Source organism: Crocodylus siamensis, chromosome 7 (genome assembly GCF_052110815.1).
Source record: "Crocodylus siamensis isolate JL-2025a chromosome 7, ASM5211081v1, whole genome shotgun sequence".
In the NCBI taxonomy this organism is placed as follows: domain Eukaryota; kingdom Metazoa; phylum Chordata; order Crocodylia; family Crocodylidae; genus Crocodylus; species Crocodylus siamensis.
Genome location: NC_143401.1, coordinates 60919733 through 60944074, shown reverse-complemented (window position 1 = coordinate 60944074; position 24342 = coordinate 60919733). Strand labels below are relative to the sequence as shown.

The 24342-nt window shown below is 43.9% G+C and overlaps 1 protein-coding gene across 2 annotated transcripts in view; it reads right to left on the bottom strand.

The window, feature by feature from the left end:
• Positions 1-24342, bottom strand: part of PCDH15 (protocadherin related 15) — a 1613120-nt gene that overhangs the window by 851030 nt on the left and 737748 nt on the right. The window contains exon 1 of one of the 2 annotated variants that reach the window (XM_090057185.1): positions 20132-20207. The exons of the other annotated variant lie outside the window; for it this stretch is intronic. The gene's annotated coding sequence lies outside the window, so the exon portion shown is untranslated. Of the gene's footprint in view, positions 1-20131; positions 20208-24342 lie in introns of those variants that run through there. 2 annotated transcript variants of the gene reach the window in all.

The window sequence follows — 24342 nt, the reverse complement described above, 5'->3', positions numbered from 1 at the left end:
GCAGCATCTCCACATAGGGCAGTGCAGCCAAACACTGTTGTTGATGACAGCACTTCCTGCTGTGGCAAGGTCTGTGTTTCTTCTCTGCCTCCACCCTCCATTTATGCTACTAGACCATGGACAGAAAGCCTCAATGCTCACATTAATGGGGATTTCTGTTAGTTTTGACACATTAGCTTATAAGCAACTGTCAACCCATTTAGGTGACAGTTGTAGGTGGCATTATACTGCAGTGGCTACAATTGCTCCCCTCCATCAGAGCTCAGATAATTGTTCAAAGGCTCTCATTTGGGGGGAGTGGGGGTGGAAGAAGGGCTAACAGAATCATTATTAGCCTTTCCTTCTCTTCAATCAGTATGAGAGCAGTAAGAGATTGTGGAAGCCTCACAATAGACTCAGCTGCCAATGTTAGGTTGATGACACACATTTCTTTCCCTGCTGATGAAACCACCACCACTAGTATAATATCAGAGTGCCTATAAGAGATCAGTTCTCAGATGAAGAACATCTTTTTGAAGCTAAACACAGTGGGATTCTGTTAAAAAAAATAAAATAAAAAGGTCTACAAAAGCACCAAGACACTGGCAACCTTTCACTGAAAGTATATAGCCCAAAACATCCATGAAGCCTCAGTGTCCTTTCTGAGTGTGCATATGTTTCTATGATCACCTATTACCAGTATAGAAAAATAATTTTTGCTTCCAGAAAAGACTGTAGCCACAATGAACCATGTATTTAACATCTCTAGCCTGGATTACTACAATTTATACTAACTGAATAAAATTACATTGCACAGGCTTCAAAGTGTCATAAGATATATTTTAGACCATCATGAACCCACTGCATCTACACTCAAATTTTTGTACTGGACTCAGCCAGTTTTATGTACTCTACATCACAGCATCCACACATCAGCAGTATTGCTCCCCTTGACATCCGCTGTGAGCAGCAATGCCTCCCCCTACTTCACTGTGCTGAACTAGACCATAATCACTATCTACATCTGCTCAGACCCTCCAGTCAGTCAGCACCTCCAAACTAGGAAGCTCCTCCTTGCCCACCTGCACCGCCTGCACTCTACTTCCAAAGGTTCTTCCCCAGACAACTGGGCTGAGCAACTATGGGAAGAACAATGGGCCTCTGAGAACCGCAGGGTCAAAACATTCACCCCAAACCCCTGTATGAGACATCCTAGCTTTGATTTGGACAGACTCCCTTGGGTCCGGCTCAGTATATCATGCACCAAATGGGCCTGACATCAAGTGCCACTTGTGAATGCGGGCCCCCTCACAGACCACAAACCACATGGTTACAGAATGCTCTATCTTCCATCACCTTGGAAACCTCAATGCCCTTGACAACCTATCTCGATCTTGGCTCAGCTTTGTCCAATGTAAAATGACTTTTTTCATATGAAAAAAAAAAACAGTTATATTTTGCAACAGAAGTCTTGGTTGTTCCTCAATAGAAGTCCGAGTTGGTCCTAACTTTCAAGGCAGTTAATAGATTGGTCCCCAGCTACATTAAAGAACAAATTTTTATCTATGAATTGCTGAGACGAGTGCAGTCTTCTGGGACAATGCAGATCACAAAGCCTCAGACAAATATATTTTAGCCAAGGACAAAACAGTCAAAGGGACTTGGCCAGGAAAAAAATCCCCAAAGATTAGCTAGGCTCACTATCTTACCATCTTTAGAAAATGCTGCAAGACTTATCTCCAAATAAGCCCTTTTACCATAGAAGAGATGCCTCTTATAGCAGTGGCACTAACTGCACCTCAAAAAGCAAAACCAACAAATATAAAAAAGAAAACCAAAACAAACTTTAAAAATAATTTTTACACTTATGTATATTTCAACATATGTCCTCCTCCCCGCAACCCAAGCAAACAATTGATTATACGCTGAAGATTCTCCAAAATCTGTGATGGGTACAGGATTTCCAATCCAAACATTTTTTTTGTGACAACTGCAACATTTTTGTACTACCATGTTTTACACAGTGTAAATGTAACCTTTCTGCCAGGCCCTGGACAAAGGCTGGGTTCAAATTTAGGGGTTTAACACCAAACATAGTAGAAATACTTGGTTGCCAGTAAAAAGTTTGCAGATGGTCATTAATATTTTGGAGGTTTTAGCAAGCCAGAAATAACAGCTGTTTAAATCTTGTCCATGGGAGATTTACCCTCCAATACTGAAGCTTTAATTATTGAGTGAATTGGTAGATTTCACTCATTATTAGAAGTGATATACATATACTTTGAAGAAGTCTTACTGAGTTTCTTTATTATTAGTACTCAATTTATTTTTAGCAAAAACCCAGTCTCTCCTCATTTAATCCCTCAGCAGATATGATTTTATCAGTTTTTGAATGAAAAGGCAAATCATTTTACATTTTACCATTGTGAACATCTCTCAGATAAAGTACAACTGTGAAATGTAGGGTATGGAATAAAGTCAACTTATGAATATTTAAAAAAGAATTAAAGGAGCTGCTCTCGGACACCACTTTTAAATTCCATCTGAATTCCGTGATCCATAAATCAGAGAAGTATCATTCTTACACTTCTCTAAAACAACAGGGAAAGCATTCATTAGCTGGGCTCCCTATTATCACTTCATTAAGTAAGTGACTGTCTTAATTTATACACAAAACTGTTTTTTTTTAAAGCTGCTGGATACGTTCATGAAGTCCTTTCCCTAGATTTGGAAGTGAAAGAGAACTCCCAATAAATGAATCTAAGCATCTGGTACATCCAAAGAATATTTACATCCTAATGATGGTAGGAAAACTACTTTTTTCTAATCTATTCATCATTTCATAATGAACAGATAGGTTGTGCACCAAAAGAAGTATACAATCTTCCTGTTTTTGTAGCAAAGGTCCATGGGTGTCTTTTACTCCTTTCTGTCCACATCCCTTCTAGCATCCCTTTTACTTAACATTAATTATAGCCTCATAAATTTGATGTCATAATTATGAACATTTTTTTTCAATTACTAGAAGTTCCAGAGTTTGTTTTTTGGGGGGAGAGATAATAACTACAAGAAAATTACTTAAGATAATATTTGGCCTACACAGAAATTAAGGATGACCCATAGCCTTGTACTTCATTTATTTATACTTGTGCAAAGCAAATGTATGTTGATAATGAATTAAAATGGTAACTTGTTTATACCATCTATTGACTAACTTACATAAAATATAGTTCAACAGAGAACCTAGCCTCAAGTATTGGTTATCAAATGTAGAATCATACAAAAGTTAGGGTTGGAAGGGACCTCAGGAGGTCATCTTGTCCAACCTCCTACTCAAAGCAGGACCATCCCCAACTACATTATCCCAACCAAAGCATTGTCTAGCCAGGTTTTGAAAACCTTGAAGGACAGAGCAGGGGTCAGCAACCCCCGGCATGTGTGCCAAATGCAGCACGCAAGGCCATTTTGTTTGGCATGCCACCTCCAACCTGGGCTCTAGGAAGCTGCTGGCAGCCACAAAGCCCAGGCTGCTCCCAATAGGCAGCTGGGAGGCTGCAAGCAGACCAGGATCCGTGGTTGGCAGCAGCTACCAAGAGCCTGGGAGGCTGCAAACTTCTGCTCCAGGATTCAGCATTAGCTCCATACCGGTGGGTGCACACATGGCTCAGAGCAGACAGTGGGGGAGGGACCTGGGGCAGCGCAACCTTGGCCTCTCCCTCCCTGCCTGCACAGAGCTGATGACTGGGCTCCGGAGCCCAGTGAAGCTGTTTGTAACCATCCTGAGCTCTGGGCAGGCTGCAAACAGCTGCACTGGGCTCCACAGCCCCAGCATCAGCTCCATGCTGGCAGCAACTACACGTGCACCTCAGAACGGACAGCAGGAGGCCTGTGATACCTCAGGCCCTATTCCCACCATCTGTTCTGAGGTGCATGTGCGCCTGCCGGTATGGAGCTGATGCCGGACCCCAGAGCAACTGTTTGCAGCCAGCCCAGGCTCCGGTAGCTGCTGCCAACCACGGAGCCTAGGCTGCTTGCAGCAGGGCTTGCAGCTGAGCCCACCTGACTCCTACCTGCTCTGGGCTGAGCATAGGCCCAGCCCACAACCGGGATAAGGCTGGTGCTGCCCCTTGCCAGGAGCACTGCGCCTTTTGTGGGCTTAGCTATGTGGGGTGGGTGGGTGGTTGGGCAGGCTCCGGGCTGGGACCTCTGCCAGCTGCACTGCAGCCCAGGGAAGCACAGGGGCTCTGATGGGATCACAGCATTGTTGGGTCAAACTCTGTCCAGCGGCCCAGGAGCCTGGCTCTGTGTGTGTGTGTGCGCGTGTGTGTGCGCGTGTGTGTGCGTGATCCTTTATTCCTCTCTCCTCTTTCTCTTATTTGTCTCTTTTTTTCTCTCTCTCATTGCAACATGCTCAACAAAAAAGGAATACACAACAACAAAGGCAACATTTGTGATTATTAAATATACTAATATGCAGTGCATACTGCCATGCATCTCCTCCCCTGCCCTCATTTTGTTTTTCTGGGATGCTGGCACTCCAGCACCTCAAGGTAGACATTGTGGTTTTTTGGCACTCCTACCCTTGGGGCAGAGCTTCCATCTCCTCCCTGGGAAACCTGTTGCAGTGTTTTACTACCCTCCTAGTGCCAAAATTCTTCCTAATATATAACCTAAACTTCCCTTGCTGCAACCTGAGGCTGTTGCTCCTTCTTCTGTCTTCTAGCACCACTGATAATAGCCTAGTTCCATCCTCTTTCAAACACCCCTTAAGACAGTTGAAGACTGCTATTAAGTCTCCTCTGAGTCTCTTGTTCTGTAGACTAAATAAGTGCAGTCTTTCCTCAGAAGTCACGTCTCCGAGTCCCTCCCCATTTTTGTCGCTCTCTGCTAGACTCACAAAATTTGCTCACAAAAGGCATGCGGGCAAATTGGAGAGAGCCCAAAACTGAACACAGTACTCCAGATGTGGCCTCACCAGGGCTAAATAGAGGGGAATAATTACTTCCCTTGACCTACTGGTAACACACCTACCAATACAGCCCAGTATGCTATTACCCTTCTTGGCAACAAGGGCACACCGTTGGTTCAAATTCAACGTATTGTTCACTGTAACCCCCAGGTCCCTTTCTGCAGAGCTGCTGCCCAGCCAGTAAACCCCAACCTGTACTGTGCATGGGATTGTTCCATCCTGAGAGCAGAACTTTGCACTTGTCCTTGTTCAACCTCATAAGAATCCTTTTGGTCCTTCAATTTGGTCCTTTAATTGCTAGACAACCACCTTGCTGGGGTCATTTGACCCCAGTACTCTTTCCTGCCAGAGCAGGGGGTCAGACTTGATGATCTGCTCAGGTCCCTTCCGACCCTACTAACTATGAAAGTATGAATTAGTCCAAGTCACTCTGAATCCTAGTCTTACCCTCCAGTGTATTACTACTCCACTCAGTTTGGTGTCATCTGCAGACTTGCTGAGGGTGCACTTTATGCCATCTTCTAGGTCATTGATGATGACATTGAACAAAACATGTCCCAGGACTGACTCCTAGGGTACTCCACTTGATACCGGGTGCCAATTAAACATTGAGCCATTGATTATTACTCTCTGAGCCCAATGTTCCAGCCAATTTTCTATCCACCTTACAATCCATTTATCCATCCCATACTTCCTTACCTTGCATGCAAGAATGTTGTGGATGACCATATCAACAGTCTTGCTGAAATCAAGGTCCACATCCATCAGTCTCCCCACATCCACAGAGCCAATCATCTGTCATAAAAGGCAATCAGGTTGGTCAGGCATGACTTCACCTTGGGGAATCCCTTTTCTCCTCCAAGTGTTTACAAATGGATTCCTTGAGGATCTGCTCAATGATTTTTTCCAGAAACTGAGGTGAGGCTGACTGGCCTGTAGTTTCCCAGAACCTCCTTTTTCCCTGTCTTAAATATGGGCTCCATGTTTGCCCTTTTCCAATTACCCAGGATCTATCCTGATCACCATGAGTTTTCAAAGATGATTGCCAATGGCTCTGCAATCACATCAGCCTACTCCCTCAGCACCCTTGGGTGTATCCCATCTGGCTCCACGGACTTCAGCACATCCAGCTTTTCTAAGTAATCCCTAACCTGGTCCTTCACCACTGAAGGCCTCCTTTACAAACTGTCATGCCCAGTAGGACTGTGCGACGCTTCAGGTGGCGATTCAATTCAGAGAAGATCCGGCCCAGTTTGGTGGCCAAATCTCTGAATCTGAATCGAATCAGGGGACCAATTAAAAGGTCTGAATTGATTCAAAGCTCTCTGAATCTTTGGAAAAGATTCAGAGAGCTTTGATGATTTGGGCAGTCCCACGTGGCTGCAGCTAGGAGCCGCAGCCGACACTGAGCTGGAAAGTACCGGGGTGGAGGAGGGGTGACTGGGAGAGGGGGGAGAGGACCATGGGGGGGGGACTCCTGCCAGCCCCCGCGACCTGCCCCAGCCCTCCACAGCTGCTCCCCCACCTCAGCTCCCAGTGCTTTAAAGAAAAGCTCCATTGCTCACTGGGTGCTGCCAGTTGGAGGAGTGAATGCCACTGCCCCACACTGCATGGGGGGGATCTGCATGAGACCCTCAACCCTCCTTCTCGCTTCCCGAGCTTCCCCCCATGGCTGCCCCACCTGGGCCAGCTCTGGCCCTTTAAGGAAAAAAAAAGAGAGAAAGAAGTCCAGGACTCATGGCTCCTGCAGCACGCTTGGGGGGGAAGGCTCATGCAGAGCCCTCCACATGGCATGGGGCAGCATGGATCACCCCCCACCACCACCAACAGGAACAGTGAGTCCTGAGCTTTTCTCAGTTTTTTTTTTTCCATAAAAGGGCCAGGGGACTGGGGGGGGGGGGGGGGCTGGGAGGCTTGTGCAGAGCCCCGTATGCAGTGTGGGGCAGTGGGAGCACGTAGGGATCTTCCCCCCTGCCTGGCAGCACCCGCTGAGTTGGGGCTTCTCCCCCCCCAAAGAGCTAGAAACATGACAAAGATAGGTGCTTTGGAGTGCACTCAATTAATAGAGTGTGCTCCACATAAGCTGATGTGAACTGCACTACATGCAGCTGTATAAGCAGCAAAATACACATCAACATGCAAAAAATGGCAGCAGTGTGCTTTTGAACTAAAGCACCTTCTATGTGTTTTAGTTCAAAAGTACACAGCCACCATTTTCTCAGCACTGGCACGCACATCGCTGCTTATACAACTGAAAGCGTCACAGTGCTGGGCATGTGCATGTGCTTTGGAAGATTCAGCACTGATTCAGAAAGATTCAGCAATTCAGATCACCTGGGGAGAGGCAGGCACAGTGGGTGGCTGTGCCTGCCTCTCCCCAGTGTAGGGAGCCACAGGAGAAGTCCCCATGGCTGCCCTGCCTTGCCCCAGATTCTCACCAATTAAAAAAAAAAGCCCCACACTCACTGGATGCAAAAGCAATGATTGGGACCTCTGGGTGAAGCATGGGGCAATGGAGATTCCCCCCCCCCCGCTCTGCCTGGCACCTGTATGGCAGCTGCCCCATGGCATGGGTGCAGCACTGCTTGGCAGCATGCTGTCTGGGAGATGGGAGCTGGGGCTAAGAGCTGCCAAGTTCTGGCTGGCACATAGAGCCACCCCAGTTCCCAGGTGATTTGAACCAGGGGCTGGGGAATTGAACCAACTCATTTTTCTAGCCCCTAGTTTGATTTTTTTTCTTTTTTTTGTTTTTTAAGTGCCAGGCTTGGGCTGGACCAGGGATTGGGCTGGGAAGGGTAGCAATGGGGACTTCTTCCGTGGCTTCTCTGGCTGTGCCTCCCTCTGCCCTGATGGGGGGAGCCACGGGGGCTCTGCCATGTTGCTGCTTGCCCAGTTGGTGTGGGAGAGCGGATACGATGCAGGTGTGGCTCGCTCTGGGCAACAGCAGGACATAGCTCCTGCTTCCAGCACTACCGTACCCACATCAGCACTCTGGGTGGGGGCTCTGCCCCGTGGCTGCTTGCCAGCCAGCACAGAAAATGCGGAATGTGAGTGCAACAGTGCTGGGAGCAGGGGCTCTGCCTTGCTGCCCCTTGCCCCCTTCCACCTGGAGTAAGCCATGCCCACATCCCTCCCCCGCTCCCACCCCAGCTAGGCAAGTGGCAGCAGGGCAGAGTCCCCGGTCTCAGCAGTGCTGTGCCTGCATCCCAGGCGCCCCTGCCCCCATCACACACCCCCTGCCCCATCTGGGCAGCTTGTCCCAGCCCCAATCCCTCCTTACCTCATCCCCTTCCCTCCCCCTCTCCCAACCCCAATAGACTTGTGAGCTGGAGACAGCTTTCAACTGCCAGTTTAGTCTATTTCCAAATCTCCCAAATCAATTTGGATGCTTCAGATCAATTCAAAGATTTTACTTATTCTGCCAATTTGATTCAGATTCAGAGATTCGGTCCCTGAATTTAACCAAATCTCCTCCAAATCAAATCAGCTACTGAAGCTTTGCACAGCCCTATTATGTACCATTTATAAACAGATGTTAAAATAACAGCAACAGAAGCTAGGTCTTTGGTTTATGCCTACGATAAAGCTCAGTCAACCACAATACAACACTACCTACACATTAGTTTACCCTGCTCTCCATCTACTATCTTGAATCAGAGATGTTCCATCTGAATGTGAGAGAATTGATTTAGCTTTCACATTCAGTGGCAATTTTATGTGCTGAAATTTAATTTTAGACACAGTCCAAATGTACATCCATACATTTAGAAACACACTGCCCTGGTTTAACTTTCATTAATCATAGGATGGATTGGAGACATGCTATATAGTTACTACATGTTACCTGACATGTTGGAACTCCTAACTTCTGTTTTAAAAGTGATATAACTTTTTTGGGTTTTTTTCTATAGCTTAAGATATAAACTCTTATGGGGTTGCCAACAGCATTGCATATGAACAGAGGCCATATTTAAACTGGTTTTAAGTCCCATGAGCAATCAGTGATCTAAGTAGTCCTCCAAGAACAGACTAATTCTCTAAATCATACAGAATGTGGACTCCCAAAGTTCCAACTCACCCTATTCACGGTATCTGGCTTTGGGAGTTACCACCACAATGAAAATAAAGTTCAACCTAAAATCTCCTCCCCAAATTTGAATACTCCAGGAAACCTGCAGGTATTTGTTACCCTCTGCTTCAGCCCCCAGTAAATTTAATTTGAGTAGAAAAAGTACTTATGAAAATAAATGTTCCTGTTGTTTTTTTAAGTCTTTTGGCATGAAGAATAAGAGAAAAAGCATATCCCAGTTATAGCACTGAAGTTGTAAGATCATTTTACACAGCAATAGAAACATTCCCTCCCACCCTCTTTCCAACACAAAGCTGCATAAGGTCATTTAAGACCCAAAATAACTGTTAAGTAGAAGCAGTTAAAAGCCAAAAATAATCCATAATGGCTGCAAAGCCACAGGGTTGGCAATATTCAAAATAAGAATGTGATTTCTGAAGGGGGAGGGGAAATAGTATATATGAAAAAAATCCACTTTGTATCAGAATCATGCTTTTGAATAAACTGCCAGAGACTTAACCTGAGCATTAAAAAAAACAAAAACAACAACAACAACAAAAATCAATGATTTTTTTTCATGTTAATAAAGAAAAGGCTGAGATATTTGTTCTTGGAAACCTACGCTTTGTTCTGGTTTGAAGTAATGAAACCTAACAGATTAATTTCTTTCTGTCTAACTGGTAGAAACTACTTATTTATCAAATGAAGCCAGCATAATATTTGGTCCAACTAGTGGCCTCTGAAAAGAAATAGAAAAGGCCCAGTCATTTAACTACTCTCCACTGGGGAACCTGAACTGAAAAATCAGGAAAGCGCAGAATGAGGGCAAAAATGTATGTCTATGGGATGATGCTGGTCATATTAATGTGAATTTGATAGGATAAATTTGTGAAACTATGATATCAAATTGTGATATCTTGACCACAAGATGAATATGAGCCACCAATGTGATGCTGTGGCTGGCAAAGCTAACCTAACTCTGGTGTGCATCCACCGATGCATCTCAAGCAAAACTAGGGAAGTCATCCTCCCACTTTACTCAGCCCTGGTGAGACAGCAGGTAGAGTACTGTGTCCAGTATTGGACCCCCCACTTCAGGAAGGATGTGGAGAAGCTTGAGAGAGTCCAGAGGAGAGCCACTCATACAATCTAAAGCCTACAGGGAAGTCCATACGAAGAGAAGCTGAGGGACTTGGGACTCTTCAGTCTGGAGAACAGAAGGATCAGGGGGCACTTGGTGGCAGTCTACAATTACATAAGAGGGTACATCAGGACCTGAGAGAACACCTGTTCACCAGAGCTACACAAAGGATAATGGCCATAAACTCCATGAAGGCCAATTGAGATTAGATATAAGAAAAATGTTCTTTACAGTGTGCGTGTCCAAGGTCTGAAACAAACTTCCCCCAGAGGTGGTGCAAGCACCTACTCTGGACTATTTCAAAAAATAGGTGGATATATTTCTTGCTGGGGTCACTTGATCCCAGCTGACTTCCTGCCTACGGTGAGGGGGCTGAACCCGATGATCTCACGAGGTCCCTTCCAGCTTCTAATGTCTATGAAATCTATGTGAATTTGATAGGATAATTTTGTACAGTAGTTGTTCTTAACACATACAACTGTTGACTGATAAACAGTCTTCCTTTCACATTCACTAAGTGTCCATTCACACTAGAACTGTGATTTTAAACTAGCTAGAAAAAAACCACAAAGATAACAGAAGTCTCAACATTGCTTCCTTCAAAGGCTAAAATTTAGTCGGTGTCCTGAGTAGCCGTCACATAATTATGCTTCTATTATATTGTCTATCCAAGTTCATACACTGGGAAATTCAAAAATTTTCTAATATCTCATATGGAAGGGGATGTGGTATCAAAGCCCTCCACAGAAATTCATTTTGGGAAGTCATGCAATTCAGATCTGGGATAAAACAAATTTGAGACCAGCCAAACCAGGTATTGTAGTTTGTTATGGCAGGGGGGAAAATACTGTTGTTAATAAAAGTTACAGTAATCATAACTCACTGTTGCCTTGCGTCCCCATCTGTTTGCTTTCACTTGCCATCCATATTGTACTCAGATACAAAGGTCTTTTTGTCAGGGACCATCTTTCGTTAAAATATTGGAAGTTTCAAAAGACGCTTCAGGGAATGAACCAGAAATCTCATGAAGTATTAATATAATATCAGCTCTTTTGAAAACTCTTAGCCAGGGTGTATATAGTGTTTGTATCAATGGGTACAACTCTCTGATTAGTGCTTACAACTACTAATACTGGGTTATATTTTAATATATTTGTTAAATAATAAAGTTTAGATGAATTCATGTTGACAACTAGCTAAAAATTTCGCCAGCAGTTTCATTTCAACACTGTTTCAACTCATTTTGAGCTCAAAACGGTGAAATCACAATGAAACAGAGAGCTTCTAAACAGCCTTGAAATGAAATGAGGGAAGTTGAAATGTTTTGAAATTTTTGAAACGTTTTGAGTTTCAAAGCTCAAGCTGGGCTTCCCTGCAGGGAAACAGAAACTAAGGTAAGGAAAGGGAGGGGGAAAGAGGGGGAAGGTGTGCTCTCATTATTCACTGCGTAGCTGGCCAGTAACTGTCATCCTTCCCTAAGGTCCCTTCCAATCCCAGTGCTCTGGGGGAGGGATAGAAAAACTACATAAAAAGGCAGCATTGTTTGAACTGCCCTGCTTTCTGCCTTGATGTCAGTTAGCGAGATGTGTTCCAGCAGTTCAGCATCAGACAATTATGGCTAGCAGCACTGATCTTCTAAGGGATTCCCTACTTGGTAGCACGAGGGATTTCAGATTCAGAATACCTTTTTCTTCCAGGGTTTTTTATTATATTCATAGAACTCAAAAGAATGAATCAATAATTATATTTGATAGGATTACTGTAGAATTTAATTCATATAGGAAGCAAAATACATTTATTTATATACATTTAAAGCCTTGCAGCATACGTTATAGAATTTATATAGGGAAAAAGCCATATTTCTATTTGCTTTTATACATTTCTTCTTTGTACCACACACCTACCTACACTCTTTCACCCACACTTTTGAATTTATACAGGAGCTAAGCCATATAGTTGCTGTTTTGTTTAACATTTCTTCTTTACACCAGACACCTACATTTTTAAAAAATTATATAGGAACACAAATACATTTATATATTTGTGGAAAAGGAAGACATGAAACACACCATGAAGCACGGTGGAAAGGTAAGTGGTCACAGTAGTCAGCTTTCAGGGAGGGGTGGAAGAGGGGGTTAGAGGGAGAGATGTAAGTTCCCCCCTGCCACCAAACTGAAGATGCAGCCTCTTTTCTCCAGCTAAAAGGGATGAGGCTGCTACAAGCAGCAAGGAGAGGGGAGCAGTGCCAGTGCCACTTCCTGTGCCTGACACTGCATCCCCGCCATGCGCACCAGACATAATGCACCCCCCCCACCATGATAGCAACAACAAGCAGGTGCAGCAACACCAGCACCAGCATCAGTCTCCTCCAGCCCCATTCCATGTCCCATGCTGAGCCATCCAGTGCCAGAGGAAGAGCTGATGCTGAATCTGGATCTCAGTGCCCTAGCAAGGGAAATTCTGGGGGAGGAGGGGAAATCAGCTGAGTTTGTGCTTGACACCCCTCGAGTTTACCCTGGAGTCAGGTCTCCTTACCCAGAAGGCACTTTGGAGGAGGTTGATGTACAGGTGGAGGCAAGCAGCTCAGCTGAGTCTGCTTCTCCATTTGCTGTGCCGCTGCTTGCTGAGGAGGAGGCAAGTGCAGCATCATCCACAGTGAGTGGGTAGTGTGGTCTGGGATTATTTTGATCTGGCAGATGATCCCACCTATGATATCTGCCTGCACTGCCAAGCCAAAACCAGATGAGGCAAGGGAACAAAACACGTGAGCAGTACTGGGATTCTAATGCATCTCCACAGGCATCACCCCCTTGCCTTTGCTCCTTCTCAGTCTGGCACCAGCATGAGCATGCCCAAAGGGAAGTCCCCCTCTTGGTCCAAAGCCTCTGTTCCCTCAAAGCAGAGGCAGGCCACCCTGGAACAGTGGGGGAAAGGTGAAGAGAAAGGGGGATGCATTCCAAAGGTGAGTGAACTCACCTAGGGCATTGGGGAGATGCTTGCTGTTGATGGCCAGCCATTCTCCCTAGTTGAGCAGCCAGGGCTCAGGCAGCTCATGGCACTTGTGGCCCCACCATACCAAGTGCTCACATGAACCACCTGCATTAGGACAGTGGTACCATCCCTGTATGAGGCATGCAGGGAGTACTTAAGGGACGAGCTGTGTAAGGCAGGTCTGCAGGTGGCCTTACCCTTCACCTTGGACATCTGGAGCAGCCAGGGTGGAGATCATGCCTACCTCTCCCTCACAGGGCACTGGTGTGACCAGTCAGGCCATTGGCAGGCTCTCCTTCAAGCTGAGCTGATGGACGAGTCCCATACGGCAACAGAGATAATGGGGGCCATGAAATGCTTGGTGCAGGGGTGGCTCACTGGGCAGGACAAGTTCACCCAGGGGTTCATGGTCACCAACAATGGGGCCAATATGGTCAAGGTGGTCCATGATACTAATTTTGTTGGCATCTGCTGTGTGGCACACAAGTTGCACCTTGTTGTCAGGGATGCCTTGAATGGGGACAGGGCTGCCGGTGACAGTGCCAGCACCACCAGCAAGCTAATTTCAAACTGCAGGAATTTGGCAGGCTACTTCCACCAGAACATCAGGGGAGCAAGATGCTGCAGGATAGACAAAAAGAGCTGAACATCCCACAGCACAAAATCATGCAGGATGTGGAAACTCAGTGGAACTCCACATACCTGATGCTCAAGAGGCTGGTGGAGCAACAGAAGGCCATCCATGAGATAGCTTTGTTCAGAGGACCACTGATCCTGATCTTCCTGAGCAAGGCCAAGTGGGATACCATCTCCCAGATCTTGGTGGTCCTCCAGCCCTTCCTTGAGGCCACCAAGAGCCTCAGCACTGCTGATGCCCTCCTTAGCCAGCTGATTCCCATAATAAGGGAACTTCAGAGCCAAATTGAGAGCTTCCAGGGGATCAATGTTCCTGGCTTGGGCAAGTCTCTGTCACCAGACATGCAGGCACTAGTGAGGCAGCTGAAGGAGGGCCTCAGGAAATGTCTTGATCCCTTCCAGTCCAATATAGTGCACATGCTGGCCACCATGTGTGACCCAAGGGTGAAGGGTACTGTGTGCAACAGCCAAACACTGAGTCAGTGGACAGAGGCACTGGTAAAAACAAGTCAAGGTGGCAGAACAGTGGAGGTAGGGGGACATGGAACAGGGGGCTCCACTGTCCTATGCTAGCATGCCATCCACCAGACAGTCTTGTCCTCTACCACAGGGGCTGCTAATATGGGATAAGGGCATGGCTTCTATGGTGGGGTCCAGAGCCACCAGATGCCATCATCAGGCAGGTAGCACTCACGCCTTGGTGGCTTCCTATCTTGCTGAGGACATGGAGCCACTGCTGTGTGACCCCTTGGCCTACTAGGCAAGCTGCAGCCAGATGTGGCTGGATCTGGCCTCAGTTGCCCATGAGCACATTCTGTCCACCAACCAGTGTTCTGAATGAAAGGGTGTTCAGCATCGCTGGGGATGTAGTGACACCCCACTGCACCTGCTTGGATCCTGTCTTGTTGGAACAGCAGGTGTTCCTGAAGGTGAATTTCACACTGCTGGGGTCCCCCAAGCTCCAGATGCAGACGGACTGAATGCCACCTTCCTCACTCCATCCACGCCTCCTTTTTTTCATTTTTAAAAAATTAGTTAATGCCCTGCTCTCAGCTGGAGGGGGCACTCACTGCATCACCAGCCAGCAGGGGAAGAACATGTCTCTGCTGAGCTCGCTCCCCTGCCAGGACTAACTTGGAGGTATGGCCTGGGGCTATGGGGAAGGAGGAGGCCCCAGGTCCTGGGCATGACCCCTAAAACTGCACCCTGGCAGGGTAGGGAGGCCTGGTGGGACTGCTGGCAGTGTGGCAGCTCTGTAAATGTCAGAACCAATGAACCCATGGTGAAGGTGGGTAGGAGGTGCCATAACCTCTAGCTAACGCATGCACAAATGCATGCAGTCCTGGCTGGGGAAAGCCCATACCTGTCATGTCTTTGACAGGTCTGCACCTTGCTGGTTGCAGTGGAGTTGTGAGGCTCCAGGTGAGCTCAGGTTAGGTGCCTGGGATGCCAGCTTTTGCATTGAAAAACTCTGTCAGGCTGAGGAAGCACCTGCATTTGGTGCTTCTCTTGGTCCTAGATGAAAGGAATAGTAAAGAAGCCAGAGGCTGGCCTGGCACACAATGCAGGCAAGAAAGCCGGTCAGTGAAAATGGAAATGGAGGCATCAGGGGGTGAGGGACAGGATGGGGGTTGGGGGGGGAGGGCAGGAGTGGGATGTAGTAGTGCAGGCAAAAGTGCAGAGGTGCCCGGGAAGTCAGATGTCTGGTAGGTTGCAGTGTATCAGAATTCCACTGTGTATATTGAGTTGATGAGTTTCTGTACCTAGGAGGCTGAAGAAGTGAAGTTCATAGGCCCGGCTGTGAAAAGTGGTTTGTAATTTGTGTCATCTCAAGATCAGGCCTGAGAGACTGGAGGCAGAGTGTTTTTTTGGTGAGGAATGTGCCCCCACAGGTAGTTGGATTTTGTTGGCTTTGACAGATTCTGGTACGCAGTTTGTGGGGGTACTAGAGATAGTTAGCAGGTTTTGTGTTTTGAGCTGTAGGAAGTTGGCTTCAGTTCTGGTGATGAGGTTAGATGCTTATTTGAATGTACAAACCACTTTTCAGAGCTGAGCCTATGCACTGCACTTCATCAGCCTCCTAGGTAGTAGGTACAGAAACTCATGGACTCAGTATACACAGTGGAATTCTGGCACGCTGCAACCTGCTGGATATCTGGCACCCCACACACCTCTGCACTTTTACCTGCACTGCTACATCCTCCTTTCCTCCCCACCCCATCCTGTCCTTCACTCCCTGAGACCTCCATTTCCATTTTCACTGACTGGCTTTCTTGCCTGCATTGTGTGCCAGGCCAGTCTCTGGCTTCTTTACTGTTCCTTCCATCCAGGACCAGCAGACGTATCAACTGCAGGTGCTTCCTCAGCCTGACAAAGGGTTTTTCAACCTGAAAGCTTCCTAAGATATATTTCTCTAACTATTCAGGTTTTTTTCATAATAACCATATAAACATAAAAACACAAGATAAGCCATCACACCTGAGTAACATATATCCAACACAACATCTTTACTTTTTGCTGTCAATTCCTTTATAAAGAGAAAGGCTCTGTGGCAGTTCAGTTTGGCTACCTTAGATGCTGCTGGTGCTGACTGATGAGTCAGCAATGTTATTTTTACCTAGTGCCTTTTACATTGGTGGACTGAACCAATGTAGGGGAGGGGGAGACCTCAGTGGGGCACACTGTCATGTTGTGCAGAGGCCCCAGCACCAGGAAGGGCGCACCTAAACAAACACACATATACACACAGTGAGGGCGCACCTAACACACAGTTAGGCCTGACAGTTCAGTTTGCCTACCTCAGCTGCTGGTGTTATTGGTGCTGAGCCTCCTATGTTATTTTTACCTGCTGTCATTTACAGTGGTGGACCAGGCCAAGGCTGTCACACAGTGTCACCCACCCACGTCATGCCTGCCTGTGGTCAGAGGTGCAGGGACCCAGAACCCAGACTCCCCCTGCACCTGTCTCCTTGACAGCTGGCAGGCTTCGTGGCCGCAGCAAGGCCTAGCAGGCCTGCAGTAGCTTTTTTCACTCCCCTGCACCCTGAAATGCAGCTGGCAGGCTTCATAGCCACAGCAGGGCCTAGCAGCCAGGCCTACAGTAGTTCCACCCCCCCTACACACACACCCATGCCCTAAGACAGACACAGTTGCAGAAACACCCATGACAGGAGTTTTGCCTGTTAACAGTCAGCGGTGCAAGGCCTCAGAACCTCCCTGCACAGATCTCGTTGACAGCTGGCAGGCTTTGTGGCCACAGCAGGAACTAGCATGCTAGCAGTTTTCACCCCTCTCTGCTCTCAGACAGTCAGTTGCACAAGCACCCATGTCATGAGTTTTACCTGTCGACAGATAGGGGTACAGGGCCCCAGAACCCAGACTTCCCCTACATCTATCTCCTTGACAGCTGGCAGGTATTGTGGCCTAAGCAGGGGCTAGCATGTAGGCAGATTCCACCCTGCTGCACAGTAACACACATAGTGTCACCCATGTCAGGAGTTTTCCTCGTCTGCAGTTTGAGGTGCAGTTTCTCCAAAATCCCTGCATCTGTGGCTGTGAAACTTTGCAGGCTTTATGCCCTCAGAAGGGGCTACTACTCCTGCAAGTTTCATCCAAATCAGGTCAGAAATATCAAAGTTATAGGCTGTTTTGTGCTTCCCCATTATAGCCTATGGGCAAAACGTCAAAACAGAGAAAACATTTCAACAAAACAGAACAGAACAGTGCTTTCAAGTCGAAACAAAATTTGAAACGAATTGCTGTTCCATCAAAATGCAGGTCAAAATGGAACAATGCCGTTTCGCACAGCCTTACTAGAAATCTGGTTAGAAATCTAGAAAGAATAGGTCTGAAAGGTAATTTGAGAGGTCAACTAAATCCAACCCCCTGCCAGACGCAGAGTCATCTGTATTGAACCCATCCCAGAAAATCCTTGTCTAACCTATTACTAAAATTACATAAGCAGCCTGTCACACAGCCAAAGCATAGCACCCTACCTGCTACAGGTAAAGCAGGGCAACGCCTTGATGCTTCAAGGGTTGTCAAAATATGTTCAAGAGATCCAAGAAAGAGGTCCACACTGCTTCTACAGAAGATGTCTCTATAGCCTTAGCATCTTGAAATTCCAAGAAAAATAGTTATAAAAACCCACAGACCCATGCCTACTTTCATGCATAAGCATCGTGTTTTCTTTTCCTTCTTAGATACTGAAGAAATAGTAGTCATATTAGTTACCTTGTTTGAATTGTATTAAATAACTCAAAATGACAGCACCTGATTTTAAAATTGTAGAACAGAGTTCCAAAACGGGTTTGATGTGATGAAGTACAGAAGCATAATACCAGTTCCTAATAAACTCAATATACAACCTTACTGTGTCCAAATACAACAGGAAAAAAATCAGTAACAATGTTGAGTATAGACATTTAACCTTAATTTCAGTCATTTAAGATGAATTGGTTATTTTTTGTATCCAGTACAGATATTGCTGGCAGACAACACAGTCCCACTAGTAAAACACCCTTTTTTTAACCAAGGCTATTAAAAAGCTTTACATCACAATTTTATAGGCATTTGCTTTTTGACAAAGCTATTACACCTGAGCAAAAATGACACAAGATGACAATACAATTATTCCAACCAGTGATTTAGGACAAGTAGATAACCATAAAACAGATATCAAGCTCCAAAACTTGGTACAGCTTGCACATTCACCATTCAAAGGTAACTTGTGAAACAGTAATTGGGGCTAACATTCTTGACTCAGCACCTTATTACAACAACTTAGAGAAGAACACTTCATCGTTAAGCAGAACAATGCTCTCATTAAACTGCAGACTTATTTCATAGGGCCATGCCTCCAAAGCTAGGTGGATTGTGTTGCTGAAACTTGAGTACTAGCACAAACAGATAAAAGCATCAAGTAACATGTTGCCATGCAATCTTCTGCCTTCTCAATTTTTTTATACATAGAAGAAAAGAAAGACAGTTTCATTCAGATCAGAGTAGCCATAAATGTATTACATATAAGCCTCTTTAATTCAACATTTAGACTTTCAAGATTCTACATAAACCATTTCTAGTTAAGCTGTTTGTTCTCCTTCATTCACAGAAAGCAGCAAGTACAAACCTGCCATATTTAACTTACCAGATTTGACAATTAGCTCACTTTAAAACAAGCAGTGAAGGGTAGACTTAGAGTTAGCTTTTTACAGGTTGAACATATTATCCTTTTGTAAAAAAATTCTTATATATACTAATACATTATAAATATAATCATTTTATAAGCATTGGTTGCATTCAACATGGAAAATTTTGAATACATTAATAAATATTTCAGTATATAAACAAAGTATCACATTAATTTTAGTGGATATTATTTACCAACGCTCTCTATCCCCCTTACTATCCATTGGTGAAACTTTATACATAATTGCATAATGACATTTTAAGTACTATCTTCATAATTACATTCTGTAAGTAAAATATACTGAGTTCTGAAACAAGCCATCACTTAGCTACTTCGCATTATTTCACAACCTGTAGTTATTACTGTGCAGACTTTTAAAAATAACACCACAAAGTATGTATGTACAAGCATACAATTAATCAAATAGTATTTCTGAAACCTGCAAAAATGAACAAAATAAAATGCTGTTTCTTCCTAGTCTCCTTAACAACTAATTGTCTCATCAAAAGACAAACATCTAAATCAATATTGAAGGCTACACTTACAATACTTTTTAAGGGGGCATATACAGAATAGCTTACAGTGCAACAGGAACTGATAAGAAATAAAACATGAAGAGCCAATAAGTGTCTGAATGCAGAAGCTTAAGGGGGCAGCAGGGGAGAGAGTAGGGGAGAACAATATGTACATCAAAGGCAGAAGACTAAGTTCCAGCAGAGAGACAGTATATGTCCTCAGATATATGTTTTATTTTAAAAACAAGATATATATTTTAATAATTTCTCTTTGCTTCTATATATAAATTGAAAGATGATTTATTTGGCATATATTGTGTATACACACATGTGCACATGCACACACTCACTCCTCACTGCATGAGAAAGCAACTGTTTTAGGACAGTTTAGCTCTTGGCTTTAATTTTAAGAAAAAAAATAACTTACTTAGCAGTTTAAAGTTTCATGCTTAGCCAGCTTAGGGATATGCAGTAAGTTTCCCTGCCAAGCCTGTTTACTGAGCATCTTTTGCAGAACAACCTATTTTCACTATCTAGTTTCAACATAAACAGTGCAAAAACGTAAAGTTACTCCAGTTTCTTTGAAACATAAACAATTTAGCATAATAATACCCAAAATAATAGTAATATGAGCAACAAATACCTTATCATATTAGACCAGAAAGCACAATCATTCTCCACGTTCTGCTATGCATTCCAGCTGCTTTAGTTATCACAAGCAACTAGCTGTGTACTCCTACTAGGAATTTGTCTGCCCTCTATCTGTAGCTATTAGCTCAGCATGTTGAATCAGTGGCATTGAAGCAACAGCAATTAGTTTTACTGCTCTCGCAGCAATACTGGAGAGAGCTGAGTGAGCTAAAGCACACAGTGACCACTGAGCTCTTCACACCAATTAGTAGCAGGTGCTACAGCCCAAAAGACAAATTGGTATCCCACTGATAATCAGATCTAGCTTCTTTAATGTACTGTGTCCAGTCGGCCTATTCTAGTGGCTCCTTGTTTGCTTTTTTCAGTCTCATCAGTGGCAAAGAAGCCCAGCAGCTTACATTCATTTACAATGTCACTTGACAAGAAAAGAGTAATCTCTTTAAACCCCTTCTCAGCACAAGCAGCTCAGATAGTCAAATGTGTATTATCCAAAATAAGGATGACCAAATCTAAAGGTAAAAAAATAAATATAAGAAAAACAAAAATAAAACAAAAAGGAGAAATATTATTTTCAAAAAATGTCTTTATTTTTCTTAAATAAGTCACTTGATAAAATTCTCTTTCAGCTAACAGCAGATAGAGAACATACTCTTTTAAAATGGAAATCATGTACGATTGTATGGAAACCCAATCAGGCTTATTAAGATATGAATAATTAATAAGAGCAGGTGGGACTCCAGAAAGGGCTCTGACCCCATCTGAAGCCCATATCTGTAACAGATTAAAAGGATCTTGATGTTACATAAATTTGTACATCTCTAAACAATGATGTCTGAGACTGAAAATTCAAGTTAGAGTTGCCACATTTCTTGATTAAAAGAACTTTAGAAATTAGAGGAAAATAAATAAAATGCAGTAAAGATAGGTTATTTTGCAGAGAGAGGTGGAACCTGGTCCCTTAGATCACCAAAATAAATCAGATGAGAGTGGCAACTATGGCAGCTGTTACTGGCTTAACTGAAATGATTTGGTGGTTTTAGTAAGTTTCCTAATGCAACAGTCAGACTCACCTTTGTCAGGAAACGGAGAGACTGAATAGCAATTAAAAATGAAGTACATAAGGCAACTACTCCAGAATACTGCTGAAGCACAACAGTGATAATAGCAGAAAAATTGTCCCCTAGCTGCAATGGCTTTTTAGCTTATTCCACTTTGGTTAATATCACTCTCTAGACCTACTTAAAAGTATTCAGAAATAAGACTAATGCCTGACTTCTATTAAAATAAGGTGAGGGGAGGGGGTAGCTACTTGAAAACTTTAAAACAGTATACTCATAGTTTTTTTGTTTGTTTAAATATTGTCCTACGTGTATTCCATAATTAACTATGGATGGAGTTTCCACATAAATGATCTTGCAAATAGTGCATATTCAAACATGGAGACAAAGTGGTATAAACCAGTGGTGCTCATCCTCCAGCCCACGTGGCTGTGTCATCCAGCCTGTAGGGATCCCTGAAAGCAGATTCCACACACAGGGTCACTCTGGGACCAGACCCAGATGAAGGGGTCATACTGACAGACCAATGCAATGCTAGATCCAGCCCATGGACCAGCCCTGAGCTACTTCAACCAAGGGGCCAAAAGTTCAAGCACCTTTGGTGTAAAACAAACCTAGCATTTCTTTATTTTTTTCTTTCCTCTCACTCTAGGTTTAATGTGTATTAAAGTTGATATCCACATTTTGTACAGCATAGTTTCATATTTAATCATATATATTCTAAAAATGAATGTAAACGTATAGAGAGGGAGATGTTTTTAAAAACAAGCTCCATATTTTTTTTTCATAGAGATATAATTTTCCATGATGTAAACCAAGAACTACATAATATACCACATGAACAGGTGATTGCAATGGTAGGGAGGGAAAAACCCCTTAGGTCCCAAATACAAATTTTTGGATTCAATGCTTTGTTTTCCCTGATCAAGAACATTTCTGTTGGGTGAGCAGAACATTGAGGATGAGTATTTGCCATGTTCATCAGAGGACAGAATTCTGTGTTTAGTTTGCCTATACGTATTGTATATTGATGTTACCATACCTGCACTGTAGTTAACACTACCTTTTGCTTATTTATTTATAAATCAATGTTGTGAAAAGGAGATTTTTAACCAGTAACAATGAGTGGTTTATTTTGGAAGTATGACAAGGCATGTCAAATCAGGCAAGCATTATTCTGCTTCAACTCCTTAACTTAAAAGTTGTTTCATTGTTTATTTAGAATCTCTAAGGATTCCCATATATTTTCTATCTGTCTAAAAATGCTGTTCAAAGAAAGATAGCACTTTAGAGACTGAATTATTCCAAAAGTAAATTCATTACTATGAGGGCCTCTTACAGGATGAAGAATTTACAGTCATTCTTAAACATACATATGTATCTTTAGGAGGTCTTTAGATATATTTTTACTTATGGATAAGCAGCACTGGAAATATCACCCAGGAAGGGCATGAATTGAAGCCTTCACCAAAGTAACTGTAACTCATTTAGTCTCTATAGAGATTCCCTTACTGTCTCTATCTATTCCTATCAGATGATATGGAATTTATCTTAGTGAAGTGAGCTCAACTTACTGTTGTCCAAACATAATTAAATCTACTGACTCTGTATATAATAAAACTTGAAAAGAAAGATATTAACTCACCTTGGGTGCACCCAAAAAGCCTTCTGCAACACTTCTCTCCGCCTTCCCATCTATGGCTACAGTATGTTTACAGTATGTGTAATTTTATGAATGCAGTGTTCATACTGTAATACATTACTCTAACTTGTTTTAATATTATATAAAGATATTTTGTTTCCCTTTTTGCACAGTTTGAATAATCTAAAGAATCTAAACATAAAATAACCAGAATCCACAACTCTTGCACACATCTCTCACAGAATGTGGCATAACTCATGCACTAAATGGCCTCACAGAACATGTATGGGTGAAACAACCACTACACCCCAGAAAGAACAATCATTGAAAAAAGACAAAGGACAAAGACACCCAAGCACCTAGTGGGAAAACTTTTCACAGAAGAATCACTCCATTTCTGACTTCAGAATTCTTATACTCAAGGGTCATTTACAAAATCCTTCAGAAGATAGGTTTGGGAACATCATAGCTTTACTAGCCCCTGAACACCATGGACTGAATGCTGATTTAATGACTTGTTATAATCCAGTTGTTGTTACTTTCAGGCCAGGTACAGACATTACACTTATAATGGTCGATATGGGGTGGAACAAACCTAGTGAGGGTTAACCCAGCATAAAGAAAGTTTGTATGTGTTTCACAGGACATGCTCAGGTCTAGCAAAGCCCAGCTACTCTCCACAGTCCTAGGGCTATACTGTTTTTACATCAAACCTTGACCAAGCTAGTTTTTTCCCATCTCACTCCCTCCCCAGACCAGGCAGTCCCATGTAGATCCAACCCCACAACAGACCCACCAGACCTGCCAGCCTCCATTTCCTCCCCCTGCAGTCTTACTTGCCTCTGGCTGTTTGTGCCTCCCCCCAGTAACTGGTGAATTCTTGCATGCAGCAATCCCAATTTAAGTTTAGGCTTAAACTTAAACTAAGCTGCCTGAACCTGAGTCAGGTATCATTGGATGCATGTGTTGCCCTGCGGGTCAGGCCACCTCTCAGGATCTCAATATTGCGCTGTTAGACAGGAGGGTGTAACACAATTGCACATATACAACCTCACAAATCAATCAGGTGCATACACATGCACACTACCAGCTCAGGCACATACACATCCAAACCAGCCTAAGCACATGCATACCTATCACCAATTCAAGCACATACACTATACACCCCAGAAGTTAGACACAGATCACTAATTCATATATCATGGACATAATGCCATATATATATCACCTGTTCATACACACACACACACACACACCCCACTCACACTAGCAACTCAGATGCACACACGTTCAAAATAATTAGTTTAGGTTCATGCACACCTATCACCAGTTTAAGCCCATACACGCTACACACACCAAATTTAGACAGAATCAGTTACCAGTTACCGACACCTGCACATTCAATACACATATGTGGATTACTAATTCATATACCACACATATGTGTATTGTTATTCACTAATTTACACACATACCACCCACCTACACATACACAAAAGTGAG